The 22,344-nt window shown below is 38.4% G+C and overlaps 1 protein-coding gene across 3 annotated transcripts in view; it reads right to left on the minus strand.

The window, feature by feature from the left end:
- The window catches only part of LOC111168723 (uncharacterized), a 567,745-nt gene that overhangs the window by 318,270 nt on the left and 227,131 nt on the right, over positions 1-22,344 (minus strand). The window contains exon 5 of one of the 3 annotated variants that reach the window (XM_089920018.1): positions 16,985-19,010. The exons of the other annotated variants lie outside the window; for them this stretch is intronic. The gene's annotated coding sequence lies outside the window, so the exon portion shown is untranslated. Of the gene's footprint in view, positions 1-16,984; positions 19,011-22,344 lie in introns of those variants that run through there. 3 annotated transcript variants of the gene reach the window in all.

Raw genomic sequence — 22,344 nt, forward strand, 5'->3', positions numbered from 1 at the left:
CACATATGCACACACACATTTTCTTCCCAGGGTGGATGATAGTGCATCTGAATAATGAATACAGGACACTATATATAACACACTTGTATAAGCAAACTTCTCCACAGAAAGTAACTGAACCCCTTTCTCCATGTAATTTCTAGCCCTCGGTCCACTGTCCCTGCTTTTCCCCTTTTCACCATCCCTGCTCCTCCCTGCGCTGCTGGCCAGGCTCTTCTCGGGCAAGAACACTCATGCTGTGCCTGATATCAGAGAACACCATATTTTACGTGGGTTGAGGTTATAAATCACATAAAAGACAGACACTCTGCCTTCAGAAGCTTGCCTTTCCCTCCTCCTCCTTGAGCTTCCTTTCTTGGCTGAAACATTCGCTCACCTTCAAAGCATTTCCCAGAGCTGCCCCTGTCGAGGTTCTGCCTGTTTCTTTTCATCATGCCATCATGCCACCTGAAAGCCTAGTTCTTTTTATCTCCCTGCTTCTCCTCACCCTGACTGCTCTCTACCTTCTTCTTTCCCTCTGCAGCCTTTCCCCAGGGGCCTCACACACATCAGATAACATACCTGATCCCATCACCTAAAGCCCCCTGTCTTCCAGACCTGGCTGAGCTCCTTGCACCGACTTTGGTAGGTCAGTTCAGCTTTACAGACAGGCTTTTCCAAATTGAATCCCTTAATCATTTCCTCCTTCCCTACCTCATCCCACCTCTCACCCAAAATCCCACCCCCTGCCATACTCTTGCCCCATGCAGGCCACATCCCTAGCATTCTATAGTGCAAATAACAATTATTGCTGGCAGAATCAGCATGAACAAAATCTGACACTTAACGACTTCAAGGCATTTTTATAGTACAGCAAATCCCATTACCATGCAACAAAGAACAGCTAATTGTTAAGAATTAATAATGAGAAACAAGTATAGATAATGGTTTAGCTGACACTGTCATATACACTATGTTCTGAAATATTTGCTCCTTTCGGTTGTGAATGTGCTATTTTTGTCACTAATAAGCCTATAGAAGCCTTGTGGAAATGAGAAGCTTCCTCAAAGAAAGTTATGCATTCTGAGATTTCTGTGATAAGGGGAAGGGGTCAATGTGCCTGTAGTTTCCGTGCTTCATTAAAATTCTGCTTTCGTACTGCATAATGTGAGTAATATTAATTTTCTAAACATTCGTGTACAGCAGCTGCTAACTAATTTCCATAACACTGTTCCTATTCTACAGGCATTTTAAAAAGGGGAAAGGAGATGACTGCAAAAAGAAAGGCTCATCCTAACCCACTCTGAATCATTTAGACCAAAAGAAGGACCACATTAGGAATGCTGGCACTCCACCCACGAAGATGTCTGGGATTTGACAAGCTCCCTGGGACCCAGGGCTGACATACATGGAATGAACTGTGGGCTTATTCACAGGGTTGCATCTTTCTCCTAACACCTCCGTGATGGCCCAGTTCATGTAACCTAGACTGGCTAATAATCTGGGAATGTCTACAGCCCCAAACAGACTCAGCACTAGCTGCTCCCTTCCTGCCCTGGCTGGGGCCGCTGAAGTCTCAGTGAGACAGGTCGCAGTCACAGCTGCCCAAGCTGTTTTGGGGAGGGCAGCGTAGCTGGTGCTTGTGGACCCCTTGCTTGCAGGGGCTTGCCTCAGGGCATCCTCCACCCAGCTTCCTTCAGAAAACACTGGGATGCCCAGGCTCACAGTCAGAATACAATTCTAAGTGTTTTCGTTATACACATTCTCAGTCTGGACTTCTGTTTTCTGACAAGATGAAGAACAAGTAATGTCATGAACTTGAACAATTAAATCTCCCTTTACTCTCTCCATCAGTCCTGTACTTTTGGAGATATCATCCAGTATGGCATCCATTCACCTTTGCAACCCATCTTTACCTTCATACTCTAGCCTCAACTTATCTCTTTAGCCTTACCTTTCACTTCTCCTTTCCAAGTGCTCAGCAATCCCACCACATCCGTCTACTTGACCACTCCCCCCAAAAAAATCACATCAAGTCACTCCTCCAAGTTTTCTCAAGCTATCATCTCTGGCTAGATGACCCAACCTCTTCAATCCCAGTAAAACTTTACTTTTTATCCTTTTCTAATCACACAAAGTTATTCACCTCCATTTTCAAACTGTCCTCCGCTTTTGTCTAACTTAGCACTTGTCATGACGTTGGTTGGTTGGCGGATTGGTTGGTTGGTCAGTTATATGCAGATCTGCTTCCTTTGCATCTTTGTGACCCTTAGAATCCATGAACCAGGGTTTTACCCATCTTTATACACACTGTGCTCATAACATCATAGGGACTAAATAAATCCTTATTGAATGGAATTTACCCTCAAAATGAGCCTGCACAGGATATGTAAAAATAGGTGACCATAAATTTTGCCAAGGCATACACACACATAATTAGAGCTAGCCCGTGTAAAACTAAGTAAACTTGCTCCTATTCTGTAGGTCTCCCATTCAAAAAATGGCTACTGTTTACCAATCAATTACCATCCATATAGATTAGCTAGTGAGGGTGCTCCAGAGAAACAGAACCAACAGAGTACGTGTATGTATATATCTGAAAAAGAGATTTATCATAAGGAACTGACTCACGCAATTATGGAGGCTGAGAAGCCCCACAGTCTGCCATCTGTAAGCTAGAGACCCAGGAAAGCCAGCGGTGTAGTTCCACGCTGAAGCCAGAGGCCTGATAACTGAGAGCTGATGGTTCCAGTCCAAGTCTGAAGGTCTGACAACTAGGAGCACCCATGCTGTAAGTCAAAGTCCAAAGGCTGGAGAAGACCAATGTCCAGCTCCAGCTGTCAGAAAGAGGGAAAGTGAATTCTCCCTTGCTCTACTTTCTTGTTCTATTCAGGCCCTCAACAGATTGGATGAGACCCACCCACGTTGGGGAGGGTCACCTGCCTTACTCACTCTACCGATTCAAATGCGAACCTCATCCAAAAACACCCTCACAGTCACACCCAGAAATACCTGTGCCAACTACTTGTGCACCCCGTGATTTAGTCAAGTTGACACATAGAATTAATCATCACAGTGTTTTTTATGTAGGTCAATGCTAATCCTCACCAACAACCCTATAAGATATGTATTATTATTGTCACATTTAAACAGATTATGAATTGAAGAATCATAGAGGTGAAGTCACTTGACCTAAGCCACACACCTAGTGAGCGGCACAGCTAGTGAGGGACTCAAACCTGAGTCTGGGTGGCTCCAAAGTCTGTGCCCCTGCCATCCCATCTACTAAGTCTTAGCACAAAAAGGCTACCCCTGCTACCTCACTTCACAAAGCAGTCCAAAGGAAAAATCAGGAAAACAGCTAAGAGAGGAGCTGCTCCTTCCCATGGGATCTACTTCTTAGGGCGGTGTGGACAGAGCTATTGGAGCCCAACCACAGTTAGTAAATGTTGAAAGAACATTGTTGCTGCAGAAAGGGCATCATGGAGATTCATACAAGGCTCGCCGGACCCCAGGAGAAGTGGCATCTATTTTCATGCTGGACATTTTCCCCTGTGTTCTCTCTTCCACCTTCCTGACCCATCCTCCACCCTCCTGAGTTGGCTTCACGACTCTCATTCTGCTCTCTGTTAACGTGAAATTGTTCCTTCCCCCTTTCATATTTCAGCACTTACAGAGTCAGTTCCCAGAGTCTCTGCGTTCTCAAAAACTGTCAAAATCATCCGAGATACAAAATTGAAACAATAAACCAAAATGAGAATGCAAGCCAACAGTGAAAACTCCCCATATGACAACAGTCAGAAATGCAAAATTACTGTTCCCAAGTCTGCTATCATTGAGGATTCTATGACTAAATTTTTTGCCTTAATTCTAAATGTGGTACTGGCCTCAACACACACTAAAATGGGCAGGAACGTTCTGCAAACAATTGCTCTTGGAAGCCAAAGAAGCAACTGATGTTAATCTTAACATCAGCACTTCAAAGTCATCAATAGAGTCAAGAACAAGACTAGGTTCCGAGTAATAAAAGTGAGAGATGGACTCCATAGCCACCTGGTGAAATCTCTATAGGTCTTGACCACTAACTGAGAGGTGGTGGATTATTTTATTTTTTTAATTGGGTGCCTTTTTGAAATACATAATTTAAACACCCACCCAAAAAGCACCTAAATGTGAATGGCAAAGAGTCAAGAGCTAAAGAATGGGGGCTAACGAACAGTTAGATTCAAAAGATCAGGCATTTACTTGGCTAAAAATGTGCCTGAAGGAGAGATGGGTCAACTTCCTGTAAACTGTAAAGGAGACCAGCCCAGGGATTCTTGAAAAAATATCCTCAACACAAAAAGTTTCCCCAGCAGCTGGCACAGATGAGACACTCAATATATGTTTGCTGAATGAACAAATGAATTTACAGTTAAAAGAAAATGAAATGTATTTTAATTTTATAAATTAAGTTTTAAAATTTTAAATTTAAATTTTTAATATAAATTAAATTATAAACTTTATTGTGCATAAAATAATCAGTTCCTCCAGTAACACGTTTCAAAATCTTGCAGTAAAGTTTATTAAGAATTCATACATACCTAGACAGAAGGAATAGGAAGATGACAACTAGACATGTTCTTTAAATTCTGCTCAACAAAAGGATTTTGTGAATTTACTGTGTCCCCAAGACTACGGGGGGATACTGAGGCAGACTGGATGTGGTCCCTGACATCGGGATGATCACCTGGTGACATTCCCTCAAGCAATCCCAAAGGAGCAGCCCCTGCCCAACTCTATATCCCCGTTATCCCTCACAGGGCCTTAATATTTCACCATTGAAGATTAATTCCTTCAGACCTTGAAGGTTAATTGAGTCTCTTAATAAAGGTTAAATACTCCTGGGATGAGTACCTTCTTAGGCCATTATCACCTGAGACTGGGCCCGAGCACTGGATCTCAGCTAGCCGAGAGCATGCTATAGATAGAGGATGGAGGAGCAATGGGGGAAAGGTTTCAGTACTGAAGACACAGAGAAAGGAGGCACCTGAGAGCATCCTTGATTCACTTCATTTGCAATTTCCTCATTTTTCCCGTGTCCTAACCACTTGAGAAGGCACAGAATATTCATACAGGACTGCATCAACACCCCCTCCACCACCACATCCTCTGAAATGCCTTCTCCAGTTCCTCGTCACTGGGTTTCTGGGCTCAACACCTGAGCCAGTTCTAATAATAGCAGGCCATGCTCACTGGGTGTTTCACCTGTGCTGGCCAGTATCCTAAGAGCTTTACAAGAATTATCTCCTGTAAGCCTCACAAACCATTCTATTCCTATCGTACAGGTGAGAAAATGAGGGGGGGGGGTCAGAGAAGTTAAGTAACTTTTTATGATCACCTAGCTTTAAATCGCAAAACCAGGATTTTAAACTTAAGTCCAACTCCAGACCCGAAGTTCTTAATCTCATTACTATAATGCCCCATAACTTAGGCCGAAATTATTACAATAGCCCTATTAGACAGACCTAAGAAACAATGGTCCCATTCTAACCTAGATTCAAGGTCCAGTTCAACTGAGGAAGCTTGGACCTTAGTGTCCTCATCTGTAAAATAGAGTTAATAAAATCTCACGTGAGATCAAGTGAGGATCAGACAAGTTCATGAAGAAAGTGGCCAGGGTAAATACTCCGCAAAGAGCAGCTATAAAGGCATAAACTCCCTGCCTAGGCTTCTTTGTTCTGGTAATGTTCCTCTTGGACTTTAGGGGTCGCTCAAGCCTCCACTCCCTGCCTCACGCCCTGAAGTTGTCAGTGTTCTCAGCCTGACTGTGCATTTAAATCTCCCAGGGATAAATACATACACACATGTGCATGTTTCTTTATATATGCATAGGTGTGCACATCTGTGTAAATATGTATACATATGTATGTGTGTATATATAAATACATGTCCAGGGGTGGGGCCTGGACATTTATTTTTTTTAGAGTCACCCAAGTGACTCTAATGTACAGCTGGGTTAAGTGCCACAGCAAACGAAGAACTGATAGAAAAGGCCAATGACTTTCTGGAGTTGAAGCAACAAGGAAATGGATGTTTCTGAGCAAGAAATTAAAAGTTCTAGTGCCCACTTGGCAAGGTTCCAAGTTCAGAATCTGTTCTTTCACTCCTCCATTTTAGACTCTCCCTCTTTATAGTAGCCCTCTCTTGGCTTACTAGTAAAAATCCTAGTCATACTCACGCCCTGGACCCTGAGCTTGACTCTGCCCCCAGGGCCCACCTTCCCACAGCCTAGATTCCCTGACATGAGGCCCTGATGACCACTGGGACATGACCCTTTCCTTGATGCTGTCTTCAGCCAGCCCCCTTTAGAGGTTGAGGCAGTCCTCAGATGCCATGCCCTCCACCACCATGGATGACCTTCCAGTATCAGCCCAAGCAGGCAGGAAGGTGTCCCACTTCTATCCACCCCACAAGTATGACAAGGACCAGCTCGATCTTGCTTCAAGTAGTCCCCTTTAAATCCTGAGCTGAGACAAGACTCCTAGAACCAGGGTCTCTTTCCCCAAAAGCAAAAATAAACACATATTAGATTTTGTTGATGACTATTGCAGGATGATCACACACTCACAATTCAAAATCCTGTCCTCGTCCACCCTGAGTTCAGCTGACAAGGCCATTCCCCTGCCCCAGATGGACCTGCTGCCCTCATAATGCAGGATTCAAATATTCCCTCCCCTACTCCCTCTCCAGATTCTTCAGTTCATCATTCACGGTTTTCCCAAACTATGAAAGACCCACAGAGGAAAGCACGCTCACTACCCACCCTGCTCTGAATTAGGAATCCAAGCAGTTAATAAATTATCTGGTTATAATTAAGAGCCTCACAATTTTTTTCGTAAGAGGCGAAATGATGCCCCCCTTTAGTCACATACTTGTCACTCAAAGGGGACTGAGCATATAGTCACCAAACTTGGCAGCATTTCACTCTGAGACTGAAAACAAACATGATAAATTTCTCCTCCAGAGATAATTCTGGTGATGTGTATAGGCCACTGAAAATGAGAATGTTATGACTTTAGTGCTGTGATAATATATGGTAGTAATTATATTAACAAGGGAAATTACATCCCTTTTCAGCAATTTCAGCTCATACCACCCACATGAATAGTGGGCAGAAGCAAAAATGCTGAAATGGTGCTAGTAAAATAGAAGGAGCAATATTTGCTGAATTTAGAACCTACTTTAATCATTTTTTTTAAAGTATTGAGTTCCTACTATGTGCCAAGCACCATATGAGCACAGCAGGGAATTAATCCAACATAGCCTCTAATCTCAAAAAGCTTACCATGTAATTAAGGAAATAAGGTATGCACATAAATCAGTGTAATGCCAGATAGGAAGTGAGAGATGACAAAAGAGGGGTACAGATAAAGTTCTATGGGGATTGAAAAGAGGAAGCTATCACTTCTAGACAAAGCTATGATGAAGCTCTGGACTGCCCAGAAGTCAATCAGACACCCAGGAGGTGATGAGTAAGGAGCACTCCACAGTTTTCCAGCATCAAGATAAACTGCAGCTAATTAACACTGGAAATTCTGCCCATTGACCTGGCCCCAGAAAATATCCACCAGAATGCTCCATAACTGGATGACCATGAAAGCAAACCCATATCCCACGGCTCCAGAAATCCTTCTGAAAAGTCTTTTGGGGCTTCTCTGGTGGCGCAGTGGTTGGGAGTCCGCCTGCCGATGCAGGGGACACGAGTTCGTGCCCTGATCCGGGAAGACCCCACATGCCACAGAGCGGCTAGGCCCGTGAGCCATGGCCGCTGAGCTTGCGCGTCCGGAGCCTGTGCTCCGCAACGGGAGAGGCCACAACAGTGAGAGGCCCGCGTACCGCAAAAAAAACAACAACAACAAAGTCTTTTGCCAAGGACATACAAACGTGTGGATTAATGAACTATAAATAGGGATTAAATGCATGAATAAAACTCCATAATTCATTTTGAAATTTTACTGGAACCAAATTTGAGTTACTCGCTCTATTTACCTCTACCAATTTGATTAGCTTTTGTTTCGTTTCTCCCATGTGCAAGAAGGTATAGAGGATTCGAAGAGAAATAAAACATAGCCAGACCATGAAGAATCTTGGAATCTCATACAGGAGAGGAAGACATACAAAGTAAATGTAAAGATGATCTGATGTCTTATCAACATGATCTGGTGGAAGAAATAGTTTTGAATCAGACAGACTTGAGCTGAATTCCTACTTTGTAGCCTACCAGCTCTGTGACCTAAAAAAGAATTATTGACTTTCTCTAGGTTAACTTTCCTTTATCTGTAAACTGTTCAAATCACAGGGCTGTGGTAAGGATTAAATAATATAATATCATGAAAGCATTCTGTCTAGTGCCTACAAACGTCTAATGAATCTGCTCAATAATATGAGTCAGAAAGCTGGGGTATGTCAGAAGGTTTTTAAAAAAGAAAGACATAAAGTCATTCTAAAAGAAAGAGCTCATCTTGAAGTTGGAGGGACCAGGAAGTCTTCATGAAGAAGGTATCATTTGAACAGGACCTTGGAAGATAGGTAGGGATTTGTCAGTATGTCATCCACTTTGGCTGGTAGAGATGAGGTGAACAGAGCTGTGCTGAGATATGACATTGGATTCTTAGAAGGCTAAGAATTTTGTGAAAACAAATTTCACAAAAGAATTTTTGTGAAAACACTTGACTTAGAGATTCACTCTAGACAAATCGGTAATTTAACACACATAGCCTCCAAAATACCAACCCATGTACTCAAAACTCCAATGGTGCCCAGGACAAAGGACCTACACATGGCAAAGAAGGGCAGTTCTTCCAGAACATAGAAAAAGGAAGAGCTTCAAAAAGTCAGCATAATATTTATACCATAATTTTTTTTAATTTCAAACAAAAGACTAAAAATCTTTCCTATAAATACTGAAGTAAAAAATGCTATAGTACATTGGGAAACAGAATTCAGAAGTATAATAAAGGAATAATATAATCCAATTCAATGGAGTTTACCCTGGAATTGCAAGGAATTATGGGATTAAGTACTAGGAAATTTATTTATAAAATTACTTTAAGAGGATAAGAAGAGAAATATATTGTCATTTCCACGGGTGCTAAAGTCATTTAATAAAATGTAATATCTATTCCTAAGTTTAAAAGAAAAAAAAGATAAAATGTGAATAGATATATCAATATGGTAAATATATAAATATATGCATCAACATAAAAGTTATCACAATTAATGGGGAAATACTAGAAGAGTCCCATTAAAGTCTGGAACAAGTTCACTTGTGCTGCTAATATTTCACATTACCCTGGAGCACCTAGATAGTTCATAAAATTTGGTACCTAAAAAAAGAGAAAAATCATAAAGGAGAAAGTAAAATTGTCATAATTTGTAAAAAATGATGATTGCCTAAAAACTCAAGAAAATAACTGAGAAACTAGTCTTAATGTTTTTAACAAAAAGAATTAAATAAGGTAGTGCTCAAAAAAAGTAATATATGGAAAGAAATAGTCTTCATGTATACACATAACAATTAGAAGAAATACTGGAAGGAAAGACCCTTATTTACATAAGTGGCAAAAAAAATGTAAGATACCTATCGATAAACTTAACAAGAAAAGTGCAGAAGCTATACAAAACAATTTTAAAGTGCTTTTAAAAAATCCCACAAAAAATGATTTAAGCTAATGGAAAGACATTCCACATTCTTGTAGAAAGTCTTATCATCATAAAGTTGTAAATTTTCATCAAGTTAGTTTAAAAATTTGCACAAACCCAAAAATCTACCAAGGAGACTTCTTTTGGAACTAAAATAATTTATTCTAAAGTTCATAAAAGGAAAAAAAAGCAAGAATAGTACAAAAGTTTGGTGGAAAAAAACTGTAATGTGAGATTAGCCTTACCAATATTAAAATGTACAATAAATCTACAATAATTAAATAATATGATATAAACCATAATATGCAGATAGACAACATAAAACAGACTAGAAATCCCTGAAAAAGACTCAAATGCATATTGAAATTTAGATACACTGAAGATGATATTTCAAATCAGATAGTTCAAATCTTATTTTAAAGATAAAATATTAAGCTATACTCCTGCGACAACAGACTATCTGTTAGAGAAGAATATTGACTACTTACCTCACAATATCCGCAAAAATAAATCCCAAATAGATCAAAGATTTAAAGGTGAAAAAAAAAAAACCTTAAAAGAATTAGAAGAAAAGATGGGGAAGTAATTATTTTTTATTTTTTATTATCTTCAAGTGGGGAAGACCTTTGAAGTATTAATTTTTAAATCCCAGGAGTCATAAATAAATTATTAATAAATTTGACTACATAAGAATATTTTAAATCTCTGTATTGTATAGCACAAAAAAACAAAGCCAAAAAATAACCTGGGGAAAACTTTTGCAATTCACAATAAAACAAAAGGATAATTTTCCTAATATATGAAAAGCATCTACAAATCAATAAGCAAAATATGAATAACCCAGTAGAAAAATGGGCAAAGGATAAGAACAGTTTTTACTAGACAAAAAATATGAATAGCAATGTAAATATATGAAGGGCTGTTCACCTAACCCATAATAAGAGAAATGTAAATTCAAACTACAACTAGATATTATTTTTCACCTAACATATTGGCAAAGATCACTAATGTTTGCTATATCACTCTGATAATGAGGACGTTGGGAAACAGCCTTTTTTTTTTTACATTTCTGATGAGATTGTAAATTGCCACAATCACTGAGGGCAATTTGGCAATATCTGTCAAAAATTAAAATGCCTGCTATACCCTTCGATACAATTAGATTTCCAAGGAATTCACCCTGCAGACTACACAATCACTGAGGGCAATTTGGCAATATCTGTCAAAAATTAAAATGCCTGCTATACCCTTCAATACAATTAGATTTCCAAGGAATTCACCCTGCAGACTAAAGTATGTTCAGAGATAGTCCCTTCAGTATGAAATCTTTGATGTGGGCAAAAAAGGTCCCTTTTGATGGTTTGAGAAGGCTCTATTTATCACATCCAGACAATGGATTTACTAAAGAGTGCAAGAGCACCTTTATCACACAGCACCTGGCACTCAGCACAGCATAATGCAAATTATAACCCTGAACATCTGTTCATATTCTTAATACTATTCAGGTCCCAAGGAAAAGCTCCACATTTTTTGCCCTGTGTCTTCAAAATGAAAGGCAACTCTAACCAAATATGCTAGAAATTTGTGGGTTGTGCCACTGCCAGCATCAGAAATGACCACTGCTTTGGGGAACAGGAAAGGTGTGGGCTACAGAAGCATTTACTAAGAGCAAAGACCAATTAACTTCTTAAATGTTCCTCTCAGATAGCAGGAACGCAGTAGATTCTTGCATTCTTTTTTTTGACAATAAAGCTGATCATACATTTTCTTGCTTCATGTGTTTTATTTATTTTAATGTTTGAATTGTGACAGTATCCACAGAAGTTGCTGAATAACAATTGGTTGAGGAACGTTATCCAATGTAGACAACTAATAATTCTAATTCTAATTGTGGCATGATGTAGATTCCTTACAACTTGGCTACTGGATGGACTCTGAACACCAGAACTGAAAAGCTTTACTTTTATATTAAATGAAGTTTAATTTAAATTGATATATTTTACTAACACAAAAATATCATTTTATTAATTACATATGTAATTAAATGAGATTTAATTAGATTTCAAAAAGTAAATATGCAAGAAATTTAGCTATATTCAAATTTTTATTTTTTATATTCAATCATTAAATTTTCCTTTTGCCTTTACATTTAGTGGTTATTTTAAAAGAAAAATAACCTTTCAAAGACATAAAAATTAATTTTAATTGATTGATATTTTATACTTTATTTATATTTCGATGCAAACATATCCAAATTTTGTACACTTTGAATTACATGTTCAATCCTAAAATCATTATTGAAAATCTTGATTAAAATATCATACTTGGGCTTCCCTTGCGGCGCAGTGGTTAAGAATCCGCCTGCCAATGCAGGGAACACGGGTTCGATCCCTGCTCCGGGAAGATCCCACATGCCATGGAGCAACTAAGCCCGTGAGCCACAACTACTGAAGCCTGCGTGCCTAGAGCCTGTGCTCTGCAACAAGAGAAGCCACCGCAATGAGAAACCCGCACACCACAATGAAGAGTGGACCCTGCTCTCCACAACTAGAGAAAGCCCGTGAACAGCAACGAAGACCCAACACAGCCAAAAATAAATAATAAATTAATTAATTAAAAAAATATATATATATCATACTTATTCATTTTGCTAAAATGAAAGAAAAATTTTATAGAATACATAATGAATTATATGCTTTATTTTTATTATCAATCCAAATATCAGTGTATCACCAGAATACCATGGCATGTGCAATAATTGAATTCCACTTTTTATATTTTGCCAAGTTTCAGTTACATAAGAAACATAGCTTTATTCACATTTTTCTATTTCATGTTACTTGTCAAAGTAATAGGGGTAGACATATTTTAGTTAATAGTTTGTGAGCTTGATTTATAACTTTTAAATATTTAGACACATTATGTGGAGGCTCCACTTGTACTAATGCCCTGAGCTCCACAAATGTTATGAGAGGGCCCGAGTGCAGCACTGCACATAATAGAAAAAAATATGAGATTCTTAATATCTATCAATGTGACACTTGCTGAATATCTTATATGTATAATTTTTAAAGGACATATAAGTGTTTGTGTGTGGCTGGGTGTGTATTATCTCTAGAATGATACACAAGAAACCAGTAGCAACAACTGCATCTAGAAAATGAAATCTTTAAAGACTATTTATTTAGTTCACTGAAACGCCCCTAGGACCAGAAGAGTTGTCAGACACACAGTAAGTACTCAATAAATAAGTCTGTGCTGAATGAATGAATGAACCAATCAAGAGGGAAAATTAGCTGATAAGCACTTCACTAATTATCCTTTGGTATATACGTTGAATTTTGAACTATATACATGTTCCCCTTAATTCGGGGGGGGAGGGGAATCCAATGACCAATAAATCTTAACATTCCAAGTAGTTTTGATATTATCATCTCAGAACCAAATACCATCAGATTTTCATAACCATAATTTCTACTGTTCAGTGTCCTGAAATTGGAATTACCAGTGGACGTACATGCGTTGTAACATAGCACTACTTTGCATATGTCTGGTTCTTTATAGTTAACCACATTCTGTCACATGCACAGTGTGGCTCATTCAAGGTAAGTAGAGAAAATGTCATCATCTCTAATTTATAGATTAAAAACCTGCCCAAGTTCAAACAATGCAGAATGCTATTCACCTTCCATAGCCCACACAGTTGTTGGAAAAACATGTTCATGTCATTTTTTTACATTGCTCTGGAAAGACAGCTTTGTTCTATGGAATAGGCAGCAGATTCACTTATCTAAGCGGTTGGCATCATTTACTATTATGACACCCACTAAAGTTGAGTTTGTGGCCAGTTCCAAACTCACACTTTATGAAGAGAAAGAGGAACTGTATTTTGTCTCCCCTATTGTTTATTTTTATGGTGCCCTGTCTTTAGTAATAAATTTTGTTACACAATTGTGGTAAAATATAATAGGTTTGCCTGAAAATCCTTCTCTTAGGTGATGAAACTTTCTAAAAAGAATTCTCCTTTCCAAGTTTTGCTTTTCCTTTTTAATCTACTTCCCTATGACTTTTTATTTAAAACATTTCACTTTTTTAAAAAATGACTATCACATTTTTCTTAATTCCATCTTCTTTTCAACTCCCTCATCCTTTATTCACTGTGCTTTTGTATCCTTTTATTTTAAAGTTCTTTTCATGTTTTCTCCCTTTTGTTTTATTTCCATGGGAGTTTTTATTATCATCTTAGTCTTTTTGTCTAGCCTTGTACACTGAGGCCTGACCCAATAGTGAGGAAATGAATAGGGAAAGTATCACAGCCATGTTACAGTGGAAGAGGCAGACAGGTGCAAAGGAGGGGGAAAAAGAAAAAGACTGGATGAAGACCTGATTATTTTTTTAGTCTCCAGGGTGTAGTATCTTTGAAGATGAAAAATAATGACATTTACACAGGCACCTAAATAGAAATGTGACTTGCAGAACATAGAAATGCAGAGAAAACAGTTTCCTTTATTTAGAAACTTGGTTCAGTGTCCAATAGACTGAGTCAAATTTACTTTGAAGGCATGAGTGAGAGTATTGCCCTGCAAGGCCAAACTTGACAAATGAACTCAGTCTCTATCTTGAAACAAACTCACTAGTAAGTGAAATTCAGAATTCTGCTTGGCTTGTTGTTTTTTTTTTACATCTTTATTGGAGTATAATTGCTTTACAATGTTGTGTTAGTTTCTGCTGTACAATAAAGTGAATCAGCTCTATGTATACATATATCGGAAGCAAGCCCATGCTCCTTAAAGATCTCCAAAGCAAGATATCTATTTAATAAATCAGTAAGAATGGTCATAGTATGATTCTCATGCAGAAAGATCAACAATCAGTATTAGAAATTTTGACAAGTAGTTGTTCCTATCTCTATTTAATAAGCATTTTTGTGTTTCAGATCTAGCTGTTTACAGGCCCTCTTTCCTTGGAGCTCATCCTGGTTTGATTTATCTTTCACCTGCCTGTCTTCCCCTGATATCGCCTGACTCTTTGATCCATCTATAATTCTACCATGACCATCCTATAACCCCTGGAGCATCTACAGAGCAAAAATGAACAATTAAAATAAGAGATAGATCTCTGCTAAATGGGAACATGTATATTTTATAAAGTTTTTATTGCCTTTGCAATGAACTAAACTAAATCTGAAAATTTCACCTCACAAAAACATTGAGACAAACTGATGCATGTGCATGGGTGTGTCTGTGCATATGTAGGTGTAACTGTGTGTGTATATGAGTGTGTGAATATTTCTAAATGTGTCTGTGTGTGAGTATGCAAGTGCGTGTTATGTGTATTTGTGTCTGCCATGAAGAGGTAACGAGGAAAATCAGTAAATCAGACCATTTTTTATCTACCTGGCACTAAACATCTAGTTACTTGCAAATATGTATGATTAATTTTTTTGTTTAAAAAATGAAAATCTGGACGCTAAACATATATAGCAATTGTGAATGACTTTGCCTTTGCCTTAAACTCTTTTTTTCATTTACTCCTTTTCTTTTCCTTGTCTGCTAGCTTTCACCCTCATTTTGCTTTTCCTATCTGGTGTTTCCTAGTTCTGCTCAGTTTAATTTATCCAAATGTCATACCCGATAAGTTGCTGAATTTCCATTCCATTCCTGCTGAATTATTGTATTACTTTTAAATATCTTGCATCTGCTCTTGATTCTTCCATCTGCTTCTCTTCCTCTTTACTTTCGCATCAGGAGGCCTGGCTCTAGGTTAGAGACATTGGCCAGACACCCTTTATTTTCCATTTCTTAACGACTGACACAAAGTCCATTATCCTTTCAGACTCTCTCTCTGAAAAAGCTAGACCCAGGCAAATTTGTAAAGTAGGTCAGATATGTGAGTGCCACCATGCCCACCTTAAGTACTCTCTCATTCATGTTTGTCACGCTCCTGCAGAGGTACCCCGCATTCTAGACCTTCCCGTTTTTTCCTTTTAACTCCCATCCTTCAAAAAGTACACATCCAATGTCCCTTTTCCCCATTACCTCACTTCTAGGAGAAATTCACTAGGAAAATCCATCAAAATATTACTCATAGACAATAAAAAGTTTTCATCTTCTACAGAATGAGTTTCAAGATCTTTGCTTCTGTGTTGTTGTAATTACAGGCATGTGAGGCAGACCCAGAAAAGTAACCAGCTGTAACTGATTTGAGGCACTTGTAAGCAGAGTTGGCTGCTCTCTTAAACAAGAATTTGATGGCTAGGTCAACTAAAAAACTGGCATATGGTTGTTTGCTTGGATAAAAATATTGTATCAATATTAAATTTCCTGAAGTTGAAAAAAAAACAGAATTTGATGGCATTTTAGAAAAAGAAAGGAATTAACATTTGCCAAGTTTTTACTTTGTGCCAGACATAAGCTAAATGTCACACTCGTTTTAGTCAATGAAAAGCTAGAATACTTGCCCAAGGTAAAAAAGTCATATGGCTACAAGAAGTGAAGATGCTAGTAAGCCAACAGCAAAGCCCAATGCTCTGTCCACTACACCGGCTACACCTGTGATGCTGCTTGAGCCTAGAGTCGTGGACTGATAGCTTTCCTCTGTTTTGGGTTCCAACCAGGAATCATACATTGGCACCTTTTATGTGTCAGGACAAAGCTGGAAGTGAGAAACAGCTTGGAATGGATGGTGCACTGTTACAAGAGCACAAAGTCTGGAGCAGGGATATGTTCTAAGGAGGATCAGCTGGGACACCATTTTGAAGGCTTTGTAGTATATGCTACAGAACTCAGACTTGACACCAAAGACATTGGGGCACCTGTAAGGGTTCTAAGCAAGGAAATGAGATGGACAGAGTTGAGTTCTAGATTCATCATTCTAGAACAGGATACATACCATCTTTGAGAGGGACAAACCCTAACTAGGGTGACTAGTTGGGCAGCTACATTGCTGTTACCCAGGCAAGAGATGAAAGTGGGCTTAAATAAGGCAACAGAGGATGTGGGGAAACCTGTATTTAGGAGGTAAAATCAGTAGGACTTGCTGATCATTTGGATACAAAGAGTAGAGGAGAGAAAGGAATCAAAGATGCCCATTTTTCCTTTGTATTTGTTCCCAAGTGCCACATTCTTTTTCTAACTCAAAGGAAACTATTGTAATCAACAGGGGTGCCTTAGGACAGATTCCCAAACTGAATTTATGAATGTTTGAGGCTGACAAAATTATGCCTAACCTGACCAGTGATACATTTGGCAAGTACAGTTTATGACCAGAATATATCACATCCACACAATTAGAGAATAATTTAGCCTTAAGAAAGGGCTAGAATTCTCTTTTCTGGAAAATTGTCTTTTCCAACCTCAAGAGGAATTCCTGAAAGAGACAGTCCTTGTAATTCTTGGTTATGTTTACAGCAATTTGATTTTAGAAATCATCCTAAAGACAGATATTTCTACAGTAAATATTCCCAGTTGCCGTCTTTGGAAGGAGTAATTTGATTAGCGGTACTGTGTTGAATTGCATTACAACTGGTTTCTTCACATAATGTCTATTACCTACATAAAGAAAAAAAATAAATCATAAACTAATGTCTAGGTGATCTGCTTGGCACAAAAGTGATGGCAGGATGGGGTTAACAAGTGTTTCTGGGGAGGTAACAGGGAATGATGAGCTCTCAGGTTTTGATGTTTATTAAAGAGTTTATTGAAATCTCATAGAGCAGTAACAAATGAGCTAATAAAACAAATAAGATTAAGCAGTGCCAGTAAACAAAATTATAATAAAACTCCAGGAGAGTAGACGTAAACCATTTTTATTTTTTTAATTCTTGCTAAAATCATATTAATATTTCCAAATCTTATAAGGAGTTTTGGAATTAGGACCCTGTTTGAAAATGGGCATAACCATTCAAATCATGATTCATGTAATTTATGAATTCATTTAACGGACTATTTAGCCACAGCAGCAAACTTCTTAAAGGAAAATAACTTTTCCTGGCATGAGATAAGGGGAAAACCACTGAAAATCAATCAGCAAATAAATGGTCTATGCTGCAGAGTTCTGTTGGAAAATGAAAATCAAGTAAACAAGCTTGAGTTGAAGAGGGGAGGTAGGGACTGGGTTAGAAGAAAACAACTTCCTGAAGGAAGAAAGTCTTGCTGAAGGAAGTTATTAGACCTTAGGAGATGTTTCTAGCCGCCTCCTTCCTTGCGCATTTTTCTAAAAAGAGCGAATGTCTGCAGATCAAATACAGGCAGATGGGCTGTGAACAGCCCCCAGGGATTCCCATATCCAACATGGCCTGGGAACAGTAAAATGACTATTTTGGCCAAAACAAAATAGTTTTTGGCTCCTAGGTAACAGAGCAACCAGCCTGAAGGAGCTAAATGGACAAGAACCAAGCACATCTCAGCAGCAAAAGTGTGGACCCAAGTCCCCACAGGACAACAGTCATCTCAGTGGATTCTTCCATGCACAGATAAAATTAGAGACCAAATACTCCCTAAATACTTTGGAGTTATGTGAAGTCACTCAGAAGCTAGGAGGTGATATTATATTGACTGAGTTTCTACCACCCTGGCAGAATGGAGACTTGGCACAGTAAGTTGAGACATAGGAAAACAAAGGTCCTATTTCTTACGCACCTAAATAGTGGACTAGGGGTTGTACCTGCTACATACGGGAGAATGCTTTAAATCTCCTGGGCAGATATGGACAGGCTGGCAGGAAGAAAGAAGAGAAGGTGAAGGCAGCCTGGTAAGAAATTAGGGAAATTTCTTGAGACCCAGGAAGGTACCCAGAGGGGCAGGGTCACTAATTTTTAAAGACCTTGGATTTCTGAACCTCCTTCTGGATGGGGAAGGGTATTATGGACTGGATGTTAGTGCCCCCGCCCCCCCAAATTCATATATTGAAAGCTTAACCACCAACAGTATAGTATTAGAAGGTAGAGCCTTTGGGAGGTAATTAGGTTTAGATGAGGTCATGAGGGTAAAAACCTTGATAATGGAATTTGCGCCCTTGAAAGAAGAAAAAGACTAGAGCTCTCTCTCCTCCATGTGAGGATACACCAAGAAAGCAGCCACCTATCAACCAGGAAGAGGATTTTCACCAAGAAGCTGACCCTGCTGGCACCCTGTTCTCAGACTTCTAGCCTGCAGAACTGTGAGAAATAAATGTTTGCTGTTTAAGCCTCCCAGTCTATGGTATTCGGTTATAGCAGCCCAAAATGACGACCAGAAAGGGCAATTCCAAGGATGACACATGGATCCTGCAATTGGTGCAGATAAATACTTGGGCTGGAGTTACCTGTGATCCCAAGATTGAGCTTTGAGTTTTTATCTCTGGGATTCCTGACACCCAAAAGAAATGAGAAATATGAGTAAATTATGTGATTCACATCTTTTAAGAAAAGCTATATATGACAGTTCTTCTAGACACCAATAAACATTTAAAGAAATATATTATTTTTGCCTTTATTCCATGGATACTGCTCAACGTAAGACACAATACTTCCTCTGACAGTTTTGTAAAAAATAACAGTGGAATTTCCATCTTTTTCTTGTTTCAACTCTTAATAAAACTTTGTATCTTAATATTATTATTCATCTTTGCTGTGTTTATGTACTCATCTTTTCTGTTGGATTAGGTTTTCTGCCAGGATAAGGTCTCTGACTTATTACAGAAATCAAGTTCCTAGCACAGTGGCACATGCAAGGGCTTCACAAATGTGTGCTTAACCAAAAGTAAGTAATGCAGTGGAATTACTTTTGATGGAGAGAGGGTACTGACCTAAGCTAATCAGCTCCAGATACGTTAACTTTCAGGATCTCAGTCAGCTTGGGCTGCTATAACAAAATACCATAGACTGGATAACTTAAACAATAGACATTTATTTCCCACAGTACCACAGGCTGGGAAGTACAAGTTCAAGGTGCCAGAAAATACAGTTCTTGGGGAGGGCCCTCTTCCTGGCTAATTTCTCACTGTAAATTCACATGATGGAGAGAGAAGCTCTGTTGTCTCTTCCTCTTCTAAGGGGTGCTAATCCTATCACAGGGGTTCCACCCTCATGATCTCATCTAAACCTAGTCAAAGGCCCCACCTTTGACTTTGGCCTTTCCAAAGGCCCCACCTCCTAACACCATCACACTGGGGGTTAGGGCTTCAACCTATGAATACTAGGGGGACACAAACATTCAGTCCATAACAGGATCTAACTTGAACAGTACATAACAGGATCTAATTTGAATGATTGATAAAAACCTAAAACACCTAAACTCTCCTAACACATAGCTTCCTTAACATACACTGAAAAGAAGCCGAAGCCTATTATATCTACAATTTCTTCTCTAGATATGTAAAAGTGTTTCCTTATTTTGCACTAGGGCTACAAAAGTCTCCCTACATTTCTAGATTCTTTTTTAAATGATGGATCTTTGGTTCAGTTACAAAATAAGATTTGTTGAGTCAGGGCAAAAGTACCTAAGTATCTTAGAAATAAAGCTCAATCTTGAATCCAATGTTTGATTGTGTAAATAACCCATTTTCAAACTTCTGTTAATGACACAGCATGGACACTGACTAATCAGAATGGATACCAGCTGTAAACAAGTGCTATGATCATCTGGGCGTGTGCCAGGGAAATATCTGTGGGTTATCAATGGATTTAAAACTCAAAGTACTCAATAGATGGTGAGTAACTAAATTAGCAATTAATTAGTTGTGATTTTATTCATACAGAACTTTCTAGAAGTAGCAGCTGTAAGAACATTCTTATGATAATCTAAGGTCTTTGCTCAGGTAAAAACTGATATTTTTTTCACAATTGAAACCACCTAGCCAACAAATTTATATGTGTAATTTGAACCTCAGAAAGGCATTCAGATTTCCCCAACATGATTGAATGTTGGAACTAATAAGGCAGTGACAATATTTCCTTTATACAAACAATTTTACAATTATGCAGGACAGTGGCATCTCATGACTGCTACCAACACAAAATCACTGGGCAGCCAGCTTCTACTTTATGCAGCAAGGTTAGCAATTATTCTGTTACACTTAATTTCCTGTTATTAATGCTTTCCCAGAAGTACTTAAGCATGATATGGCCTTATGAATATAGTTATCAGTGGAACTATGTTCGGTATTTGGATTCTTTTGGAAATCTGATAAAGATAATATTCCTCCAAAGGTTACTGTCCAGATTACAAGTCATTTTATCATCAGACCTAAATTCCATCCAGCTGTCATTAAGAGTGTCTCACTAGCCAGTGAAGGACTTTGTAGCTGGGTCAGGGCCATGGAAGTCTGGGGCAAGGTTGCTAAGGAAACAAATCTGTCCAAAGACTTCTCTCAGCATCAACCTTTCATCTTGTTAAATTTATATAAGCGAAGCACTGTGAGGAGAATGCTAATAGACCAAATGACAGAAACAATTGTACAAAGGTATTTTTAAGCTTGATAGGTGTGTGTTTAAGCTCCTTTATAAAGATACAACGATATGCGTGGGCTTAGAGGTGTTCATGGAAATGAGCTAAATTACCCTGGGTCCACACATCATTTACATTAGCATATGAAATATGTGGCTCTACAAACCAGAATTTAATATAACGATACACATTGATTGAGTGCCTCCTTGGTACCTGAATTTATTTTTCAGTGTAACATTTGAGTCTGAGAAGAATTAAACTCTAAAGAAAGTGAAGCTTAACATGTCTTCCAAAGAGTCCAGACTCAGTGAGGTAGAGAAACTTCAATTCTTGTACTAGGGAGTGTTGGCTAGGTGGAGTGAGGCTGTTGTATTAAAAATATATAAAATATCCTATAAAAATATCCTATAAAATATCCTATAAAAATATCCTATAAAAATATATAGGATATCCAGCAATCCCACTCCTGGGCATATACGCAGACATAACTATATGTGTCTTGTGGCCAAGACACAGTAGCAGACATAACTATAATTCAAAAAGATACATGCACCCCTATGTTCATAGAAGCACTATTCACAGTAGCCAAGACATGGAAACAACCTAAATGTCCATCAACAGATGAACGGATAAAGATGTGGTATATATATATATATATATATATATATATATATACACACACATACACACACACACACACACACACACACACACACAATGGAATACTACTCAGCCATTAAAAAGAATGAAATAATGTCATTTGCCGCAACATGGATGGACCTAGAGATTATCATACTAAGTGAAGTCAGAGAAAGAAAGACAAATATCATATGATATCACATATGTGGAATCTAAAATATGACACAAATGAACACATCTATGAAACAGAAACAGACATAGAGAACAGACCTGTGGTTGCCAAGAGGGAGGCAGGTGGAGGAGGGAAGGATTGGGAGTTTGGGATTAGCAGATGCAAACTATTATATAGAGAATGTATAAACAACAAGGTCCTACTGTATAGCACAGGGAACTATATTCAATATCCTGTGATAAACCGTAATGGAAAAGAATATGAAAAAGAATATATATATATATATATATGTATAACTGAGTCACTTTGTTGTACAGCAGAAATTAACACAACATTGTAAATCAACTATACGTCAATAAAATGTTTAAAAATACATATATATTTATACAATATCAAAGGCTAATGGGGTCATGTCTAAAGGATTCAAGAGTCAAATCAAAGGGC

Source organism: Delphinapterus leucas, chromosome 11, assembly GCF_059928025.1.
Source record: "Delphinapterus leucas isolate spDelLeu-1000000601 "Yukka" chromosome 11, BTC_Dleu_Yukka2, whole genome shotgun sequence".
Lineage (NCBI taxonomy): Eukaryota > Metazoa > Chordata > Mammalia > Artiodactyla > Monodontidae > Delphinapterus > Delphinapterus leucas.